General features: G+C 42.9%; 1 pseudogene; it reads left to right on the forward strand.

The window, feature by feature from the left end:
- The first annotated feature begins 4,708 nt into the window (after window positions 1-4,708).
- On the forward strand, window positions 4,709-10,535 carry LOC112498946 (pleiotropic drug resistance protein 1-like; annotated as a pseudogene).
- The last annotated feature ends 375 nt before the right edge of the window (window positions 10,536-10,910 follow it).

A 10,910-nucleotide genomic window follows, 5' to 3' on the forward strand; every position in this document is an offset into this window, starting at 1 on the left:
TCCCCATTGAGCGAATGGCCAAGGGGAGGCCATGGAGGTGAGCTTCTCTGGTGGTTGGTTAGAGAAATTTGCAAAACTCTGGCAGCTTGCACAGCTCCTGGTCTTCCTTTGCGCATCCTGGTGCATCGTCGGCCAGAAATATCCCTGCCTTAGAACTTTGTGGGCCAGGGACCTCCCGCCAGAATGATTTCCGCAAATTCCTTCATGTACTTCCCTCAGCACGTAATCTGCGTCGTCATCGTCCAAACACCAAAGGAACGGTAATGTATATCCTCGCCGATACAGTACCCCATCGATCATCGTGTATCTCGAGGCCTGAGCTCTAATCTTCCGAGCTCGTAGCTTATCTGGTGGTAAGACCCCGTCTCTAAGGTATGAAACTATCGGGTCCCTCCACGAGCCTTTTTGTTCTATCCGCAACACCCCCAAATTTTGCTCGATACTCGGGCGAGACTTCACTTATAGGGGGACCGACTTTGGCATTTTCGGGTCGGCTACGGCTGCCATCCTAGCCAAAATGTCTGCTCGACTATTCTGCTCCCTGGGGATTTGTATCACCTCCACTGCTTCGGACTTCCCCATCATTTGCCTGACTATCCTTAGGTACTGTTCCATCTTCTCCTCTCTTAGTTGGAATCTTTCACTGACATGATTCACAACCAGCTGGGAATCAGTTCTGATCTTAACTCTGTCTGCTTTCACGGCCCTAGCCAATTCCAGACCTGCTATCAAGGCTTCATATTCTGCCTGGTTATTTGTGGCTGCAAATTCCAACTTTACAGCATAAGAGATCTCCTCCCCCTCTGGGCCTTCCAGGACAATCCCTGCTCCTGAACCCCGCTCTCCTGATGACCCATCCACAGATATCTGCCATACTTGAGTTTCGTCGTTGCCTATATCTGCATCTTGCTGATCCAAGCATACTTCGGGCTCCGCGAACTCAGTTACGAAATCGGCCATTGCCTGGGCCTTTATCGCCGCGCGGGGTTTATAGTCTATGTCGAATTCGCTCAGCTCTACAGTCCACTTGACGAGCCGACCAGAGGCATCTGGCTTGTGCAGAATTTGACGCAATGGCTGGTTGGTTATTACCGAGACCGGGAATGCTTGAAAGTACGGCCTCAACTTCCGAGCAGCAACCACAAGGGCCAGTGCCCATTTCTCCAACGTTGGGTATCTGATCTCAGCGTCGAGCAGGGCCTTGCTGGTGTAGTATATCGGATACTGAATTCCTTCTTCCTCTCTCACCAGAACGGAACTGGCGGCCCGATCAGATACCGCCAAATACAGATTCAACTTGTCCCCATCCCTCGGTGTGGACAGTAGCGGAGCTTGCTGCAAGTAATGCTTCAAGTTCCGGAAGGCTTCCTCGCATTTTGGGGTCCATTCCGTTTTCTTTCCCCTCCTTATCACTTGAAAGAATGGCTGACACTTATCTGTAGCCTTGGATATGAATCTGCTCAACGCCGCCAACCTCCCCGTGAGGCTCTGCATCTCCTTCAGGTTTCGAGGAGACGTCATTTGCACAATCGCCTGGATCTTCTCGGGATTTGCTTCAATCCCCCTATGGCTCACCATGAATCCCAGGAATTTCCCTGACTCGACCCCAAAAGCACACTTCTCCGGGTTGAGCTTCATCTTATACTTCCTCAAAAGCTCGAACGTCTCCTCGAGATGTCTGACATGTTCCTTCGGGATTTTGGACTTGGTGATCATGTCGTCCACGTACACCTCCATGGTTTTCCCGATCAAGGGCTTAAAGACTTTATTCACCAGCCTTTGATAGGTGGCCCCAGCATTCTTGAGACCGAATGGCATCACCCTGTAACAGAACAGACCTTGGTTAGTGATGAAAGCCGTGCTCTCCTCATCCGGCTCGTACATGGGGATCTGGTTGTATCCCGAGAATGCGTCCATGAAGCTAAGCAGACCATGTCCAGCCGTTGAATCTACTAGCTGATCGATCTTTGGTAAAGGGAAGCTGTCTTTTGGGCACGCCTTATTGAGGTCTGTGAAATCCACACACATCCTCCACTTGCCGTTTGCCTTCTTTACCAACACCACATTTGATATCCACTCTGGGTAATTGACTTCCCGAATGAACCCTGCTCTCAGAAGCTTCTCCACCTCATCATTTACAGCCTCATACCTCTCCTGGTTGAAGCACCTCCTCTTCTGCCTTACTGCCCGAGCACCTTTCTTTATTGCCAGCCTATGACATGCTACCTCTGGGTCAATCCCTGGCATGTCCTCATGTGTCCAGGCAAACACGTCAGCATGAGCCTGTAAGCATTTCACCAACTCCTGCTTTTGCTCTCCCTCAAGTCTCGACCCGATTCTGATCGTCTTTCCCGGGTTCTCTGGTCCCATGCTTACTGTTTCCAGATCCTCTACGGGTTCTTGTCTGCCAGTCTTGTTTTCCACTCGGGTATCGAGGGATGTTATCTGCATCGCCTCCCTTGCTGCCGAGGAGTAGCAGCTTCTTGCGATCCTCTGGTCTCCTCGTACCACTCCGACTACCCCATTCACCCGGTACTTCAGAGCCAGATAATGGTTGGACAACATCGCTTTGCTCATCCTTAAAAATGGCCGACCTAGGATCATCTGGTAAGGACCTTCCTCATCCACTACGACGAAGTCCAGTATCATTGTTCTTTCTGTCGGGGGGCTCCCAATTGTGATAGGCAGTTCGACCACGCCCAGAGGGACCAGCTTCCCTCCTCCGAACCCCTTCAAGGAGGTGTTGGTGTATTCCAACTTCTGGTCGGCTATTCCCATCTCTTCCAAAGTTGACTTAAATAGCACATCAACTGAGCTCCCCGTATCAACCAGTATCCGGTCAAACTTCTTGCTAGCGACCGTAGCCTTGACGACTAAAGCATCCTCGTGGGGGTATAGAATCCCTTCCTCATCCTCATCCGTCCACATGATTGGCACTTGCCTGACCCTTGCTCGTTTGGCTGCTGGGGTGTTGAAGAGTATCTCTTTACTGGTCATGGCGTATCTGGCATAATTTTTTCTCGATCTGTTCGAATCTCCGGCCAACGTTGGGCCCCCAGCTATCACCCTTACTGCGGGCGGCTCGCGTCTCAAGATTCCATCACTCTGCTCCCCTTCATCTGTTGTGGCCACCATCGGGAAAGTCCCATCCATAAACTCGTCCAGGTACCGATTTCTCACCAAATCTTCGACCTGGGTCTTGAGATCTCTACACTCTGCTGTGGTATGGCCATGGGTGCCATGGAACTTACAATAACGTCCTCTATCCCTCATGTTGGGTAGCTTTGTTATTGGTGTAGGGAGGTGCAGCAGCCCTTGATCCTTTATGGCCTCGTACACCTCATCCAGGGGCATCTTCAAGGGAGTGTACCGCCCATAGTCCTGGTTCTGGTCGACCAGATGCACTGCTCTTTCTCTGTTTGCCCCACTGTGAGTTGGAGGCGATGGGAGTGCTTCTGGTCTGCTCGTCCTGCTACCGTGGGAATGTTGATGAAGATCACCGGATGCCGAATTATGTCTTCTCTAAGGCTCCCTAGCTGGGGAACGAGGAGGTGGCGCCCTGCTGCGCTGATACTGTGGCGGCCTCTGATGAGGCTGGTAAGCAATTACCCTACCTCCTGCTCCACTACCGGAGATCTGGTGGTCCCTCCTCCTGATCGGCCCATTGGTTGGTAATGCTTTCTTCTCTTTCCTCCCTAACCCTTCCAACTGGTCTGTCTTGATCCGTGCAGCCTTCTCCTCCTCAATCTCGATGTCTCTTTTAGCCTGTTCGTATGCGGCTGCATACGTTTGAATAGCTGGGCTTCTCAAATTGTACCACAGCCTTCCTATCTTCACCCCTTCTTTCAGTCCCCTTAACGCCTGAGGGTGGTTGAAGGCTCCCAAGTCGAGGACAGCCCGATGAAACCTCTTGATGAATTCCCGAAGGGTTTCTTGCTCCCCCTGTTTCATGCTCTTCAGCTCCATCATGTCATCTTCCGGTGACATTGCCCCACTAAACTGCTCTGCGAATTCCTGGCACATCTGCTCGAAGGTTTTTATGCTGCCCCGAGGAAGTTTCCTGTACCATTCTCGTGCACGTCCCTCAAGGGATAGTGGGAACACCCTGCACCTTTGGGATGGAGATAATCCCTGTACCCCCGTTATGTCGTTGAAGCGCTCTATGTGCATCAGCGGGTCAGTTCTTCCCGAGTATCTGAGGTCAGGGAGGCGGAAATCTCTCGGAATAACTGCCCTCATGATCTCTGCTGCGAGCGGTGATTCCCCGTCCAGCATTATCCTCCAACCAGGGGCTCTGTTCCTCCCTTGCATGTCGTCAATTATTTGCGCTAGCCTTCGCACTTCCTCCTCCAGCTGTCCTGCGCGACCAGGGTCACGTGCTGCAGCTTGATCCCGCTCTCGCTCTACATCATGCAAGTGTTGCCTCAGTTCTGTTTCCTCTGCATTCACCGCCCCGTCGCCCCCGTCACAAGTCTGTCTTACCGGGGACTGCTCTCTTTCTCTATGAAATTCTCCCCGCAGAGGTACGTTACCTCTCTCACCACCGAATCTCCCAGCGGTTTGACTTCTCTCCGCACTATCGGTACCTGGTGCCGCTCCACCGCCTCTCACCCTTCCCTCTTGGGTTACCCTTCGCTCGTTCCGCAGCTCATGCAGGATGGTTGTCAAGGTTTCCATCTGCTTTTCCATTCGTTCCATCCGGTCGAACATGACTTTTTCCCGTGCTTCGCTGATTACCTCCCTCAGCGTCACGGAATCGTTAAGCCTCATGTCACCCCCTTGTGCGCTACTTCCTCCTATCTCCATTGCCTTTCGCTTACTCCACCCCTTTTCTTGCTATCGACAGAAGCTTTTTGCTCTGGGTCTCCACAGACGGCGCCAAAATGTTGATGCGAGATTCCGGTTCTCCTCGTTCTACGATCAGGATCTCTGCTCGATCAACTTCGTCACGACCAGGAGGTCTCCTCGCCAGGCTTCTTCTCCAGAGGTCCCTGCGTACACAGATAAGTCAGAGTACGCCGGTTGTTTTCCCGGCGCAAACCCTCCGACGCTCAAGTCAGATATGAAGGTTCGGGAAAAGCTTGCCACAGGTCTTATGGCGTTTTTTGTGGTTTTCTCTTCTTTTTAGGTTTTTCCTCTTCTAATCTCCAGAATGCCAACCCTTTTACCTTCGTTGGCTACCTTTTTATAGGCTTCATCTGAATCTCAGTCTTCCGCTCTTTTCGAGACGGTATGGGACTCCAACTGCTGCGTTATGGGCAAAACATGGGATCTAGCGTGTTACGCCACGGTTCAGGGGAAAGCGTGGCTGCCATGGCTCTGTGAGACCTTGCGTGTTACGCCACGGTTCTGGGGAAAGTGTGGCTGTCATGGTTCTGTGAGATCTTGCGTGTTACGTCGCGGTTCTGGGGAAAGCGTGGCTGTTGTGCCTAGATTCTCGTGCTGGAGAGCACGTCTTGCCAACTGCCGTCGACCGGGTCTCCTCGCCTCTCGATCTCTAGCCGGAATGGCCTTATGCCTCTTATAGGAAATTGGCCTCGCGGACGACAACATCGTGGACGAGCAGGATATTTCTGCTCCTGTTCTTCCACGCACCAGGCTTTAACGGAACACACCGGTTCGCAGAACTCCGCCATCAGATATCTGCTCGTCATTCCTGGTCCCTTCGATGCATTTATCCCAAACAGTATCCCTCCCAAACAAATATATTGAAAGCAAGCGAGACGTTGTGTATAATGAGATGTTTTCCTTTGATATTATTTAAATTTTGAAAACTTAGAATTGATTTTTGTGATAAATAAACATATTTCTTTAAATTTTGCTCCTGTATCAAGGAGATTTAAATCATCCACTTTGTAAATAAGGAAAGAAAGTGTTAAGTAACTCAATTAATGAATTGTTGGTTAATAAATAAACTTAACTATTAGAAGATCTTTAATCTAATTTTTTAAAAGCTCGCCCATCTTGGGCATTAATTTGATCCACCCCAGCAATTGATATTCATATAACTTGTTTACCCAAAAGTTTGTAGGTGTTTGGTAAATATCACTAGCGGTAAGTAAATGTTAATTGATGTTGATAATTAACTTCAAAATTTGATAAGATTTGAGCTGAAATTATATTATTATTTAGTTGCTTTAATTTAATACATTATACATTATTTAATTTAGTACATTATATATGTTAAAAAATCAGTTTTTCTTATAAAAAATTTTAGGACCATCTCAGACAATACATAAGAATCCATAATCTAGAAAATCATATCTTGACAATCCGATTTTTCTTTTTCGTTGAAGTAATCTAAGATTTCAGATCACGATCCGTCACCACAACTCCTGTTAGATCACAATCTGTCACCACCACTCTTGTTAGATCACAATCCTTCACCGCCACTCTTATTAGATCACGATCTGTCACCAAATAATCTTCCAGGCTATGACTCAGAATTGATCAGCACTAAACGTGTGGGCATCCATTTCACAACTCCCAAAACAACCGACTTCTTTTGCGGTGTTTTTCTCAAAATGTGTATTTTTTTTAATACAGTATATTTTCTTCTTGAGAAAAATACACTTATATAATATCTCTTGTGAAACTCTAGATATGTATTATCTTTTATTATAATTCAAATAATAAATATTTTGAATTTAATATTATCTCTCCACTTATGTCAAAGCGGAGATCATGTGTAACCACTTTGGGGCCCACATTGTAAAATAACACAAGACCCCATTTGCACATGAATATAACACATGAGGTCTTAACAAATATTATAATTAGGTTTATCAGCTAATATGCTAGTTTTCTTGTTTTTAGGTCTAGTAGTGGCGCAGTTAATTAAGTAGCTAACCTGGAGATTATTTCGGAACATACAATAGTAACTACAATAATTAAGCCGTAAATGAACAAACCTAATAATTTAATTCCAACTCTACTCCACTATAAGATTGGAACTGACCTCCATAATTATATGCTCAAATAATAATTCGTCCCAAGTCACATTGATCTCTTTACTGCATAATCTTTTGCGGTGTTTTTCTCAAAATGTGTATTTTTTGGAATACAGTATATTTTCTTCTTGAGAAAAATACACTTATATAATATCTCTTGTGAAACCCTAGATATGTATTATCCTTTATTATAATTCAAATAATAAATATTTTGAATTTAATATTATCTCTCCACTTATGTCAAAGCGGAGATCATGTGTAACCACTTTGGGGCCCACATTGTAAAATAACACAAGACCCCATTTGCACATGAATATAACACATGAGGTCTTAACAAATATTATAATTAGGTTTATCAGCTAATATGCTAGTTTTCTTGTTTTTAGGTCTAGTAGTGGCGCAGTTAATTAAGTAGCTAACCTGGAGATTATTTCGGAACATACAATAGTAACTACAACAATTAAGCCGTAAATGAACAAACCTAATAATTTAATTCCAACTCTACTCCACTATAAGATTGGAACTGACCTCCATAATTGTATGTTCAAATAATAATTCGTCCCAAGTCACATTGATCTCTTTACTGCATAATCTTTTGTATCACATCGTTAATTAAATCGATATCTCAACTGTCTAATCAATTTAATTACATCTTGTTCCTTGATGCTTACTAGTTTTCCCTAATGATTATTTTCAATATACTAAATATGTTGACACACTCTGACCAGAGAATTCTATTATCAAGTACCGAAAACTCATCAAGAGATGTGTTATACAAATTTTATATTATTAATCTATAACTTCAATACTCATAATTGCTCCAACCAAGATACCGAGTAATCAGGACTTCAAAAGTGTGTGTCGTGCCCATTGGTAACTCAAATGGAATAATAATTACAATCACGAAATTATAACTAACTCAAGATTAAGATTACAGTAAAATCAATGTCTATGAGATTTAATAAGTCTGATAGTTATTATAAAGTTAATTAAATCTCATATGTGATCTAGTTCAATGTAGTCGTACTACATCAAAAAATTCATACATGATTAAAACAAATCATTTAATGAATTTATTACAGTCTATACCTAAATAAAGTGCCCAACTTTATTTATCAACACCGAACTTAATTTATTTAATCATAAGATAATTTGTGTTTATATTTTCTGTGAATTCACTTGGTGATCACATAAATGCATATAATATGATTAAATGAACTTTACTCAAAATATTAATGCAACTAAGATACTTAAATAAAATACCTCATTTATTTTATTAATTACAAAAATTGTTTATTACAATTAAATAAACATAAAAGACCATATTTTCCCAACAACCTCAGGGCTAGATGCAAGGGCTGCTTCAATTGTTATTAGAACTGTTAGAAACACCGTGGACACTGGAAGGACAGTAGTGTGCACCATCCATCAACCGAGCATTGAGATATTTGAAGCTTTTGATGAGGTGGGCAATGTTATTCTAGGTCAAAGAAGCATTAAGTTCCTTTTTTCCCCTCTCTATTGATTACGATTGTTCAAAAATGCATTGCAGCTATTCCTAATGAAGCAAGGGAGACAAGAAATTTATGTTGGGCTGTTGGGTCGCCATTCTTGCCATCTTACCAGGTACTTTAAAGTACGACTGATGCACATTTTAATTATTACAATGGACATTAATCTATCTTGAAATATCATTTTGAAGTGACTTGTGTAATTCAAATCATGAAACCAGCTGACTCGTGTTTATTTGTTTCTTAAGGCAATTCCTGGAGTCGAGAAAATCAAAGATGGTTACAATCCGCCAACTTGGATGTTGGAAGTTACTGCTTCATCCTTCGGGGGCTGATTTTTCTGATATTTACAAACGCTCAGATTTGTACAGGTGACATGGCCTATAGACCAAAAATCCATTCATCACACAGCGAACGCATTCGTTAAGCTCAAAATAAATGCTGATGTCTGCGCTATATATCAGGAGAAACAAAATGCTCATTGAACATTTAAGCAAGCAAGCTCCAGGTTCAAAGGACCTCTATTTTCTTACTCAATACTCTTGTTATAATTTTGGAATGGCTAATAACAAGAACTAACTTGTTTCGTCAACCTTTAATCAATCAAGATCAAATTGAAACTGAGATTGATAAAGATCAAAGCAAAGAACAGAAAACAGAATTGAGTTTTAGGGAACGAGCTAACAAGTTTGAAGGAAAAATTCATACTCTTTTATTCATCAAAACTGAATACAAACAAATTACAGATGAAGAAAAGATTACAAGAATCACACATAAAGAAGAAGTACTCGAATTAATTAAGAAATGAGAGAGAGAGAGCTCTTATATCAGATGTTACAAGCCAGCATCGCGTTTCTGGAAAACCGAGCCACGTTAGCAGAACATTACACAAGCACTCCTCAAATGATTACAATCTACATAATGACCCACATAACTCTTACTTAATTTCACTATGGTCCCTAAAACAGGTAATTACAACTTCACAACTCTCAGTCAGATTTCACCCAATTTATGGCTTGCTTATGGAAACAATGGTGGTCATACTGGCAAAATCCAGCATACACTGCTGTTAAATTCTTTTTTACAACCTTTACAGCAGTGTTGCTTGGGTCATTGTCTTGGGACTTGGGCGGTAGACATGAGTTACAACTAGGAGCCTGGAACAATACATATTTAAATGTTAATTCAAAGTCTCGTTCTTTCATCCGCCTTTTAATCTTAATCCCGACTTTTCAATTTATAGCCAAAAGAGCCAAGATCTGTTTAATGCGACGGGTTCGATGTTCACTGCAATTATTTCCTCGGCGTTCAATACTGTTCGTCGGTGCAGCCAATAGTATCAGTTGGAAGGGCAGTCTTTTATAGAGAGCAAGCCGCTGGCATGTATTCCGGCATTCCATAGGCAGTAGCACAAGTAGTTGTTGGACTCATTACATGTATATTTGAAATGTTAAAAGAAGCATGTGTTTCATTACTGATTTTTAATATTCTTTCTGCAGATTATGGTTGAGGTTCCGCATATATTTGTTCAGTCACTAGTTTATAGTGTTATAGTCGATGCTATGATGGGATTTGACCGGACAGCCTCGAAGTTCTTTCGGTATTTATTCTGTGGTTATTACACCAAACCACCACATCGCTGCCATTGTTTCAACTTTATTTTATTGAATGTGGAGCCTAATTCCTGGGTTTATGATCCCAGGACCCGCAAGTACTATCCTGCCATTTCTATTTGATATGATAGATTTACCAGCTTGCGAATAAAAATTTTGTACTAATCGTTTCTTCATCTTTCAACTTGTCAAACCACAGAGGATTCCTATACGGTGGAGATGGTACTATTGGCCAAACCCTATAGCTTGGAGCCTTGGACATTGTATGGATTGATTGCTCTGCGGTTGGGGATGGGAGGAAAAAATGAAAAATGGTGAAACTGTGAAACAGTTTATCAGAAATTATTTTGATTTCAAACATGATTTTCTGGGAGTATTTGCCGTTGTTCTTGCATGCTTTGCAGCGCACTGGATTTCTGTTTGCTTTAGGAATTAAGCTGCTTGATTTCCAGAAGCAATAGACATTTAATTTCATTTTGAAGATCAATTCTGTGCTTAATGATGGCAAAGGAACTTCTACTAAACATGTGATGCACAATGGTAAATGCGTCACAGAGAGCTTTGGTTAACCCCTCTGGACTGTCTAGTCCACAATGTATCCAATGATATGGTTCCTATGAGTATTTTGTTTACATTGGTTTACAAAGATGCTAAAACATTTTTCTTTCTGCTTTTGTTCTGGTTTTGCTTGCTATACAAGACATCCCGGATGTGTATCCTCATTTTTTTTAATTAAATAAATAAATTTTCCTCTAGAATATAGTATAATCTGTGTTATGAAAGTTGCATATGAAGTTTTATTTAAGATGCTACAGATGTTGAAATTCATATATTAC

Source organism: Citrus sinensis, chromosome 3 (assembly GCF_022201045.2).
Source record: "Citrus sinensis cultivar Valencia sweet orange chromosome 3, DVS_A1.0, whole genome shotgun sequence".
Lineage (NCBI taxonomy): Eukaryota > Viridiplantae > Streptophyta > Magnoliopsida > Sapindales > Rutaceae > Citrus > Citrus sinensis.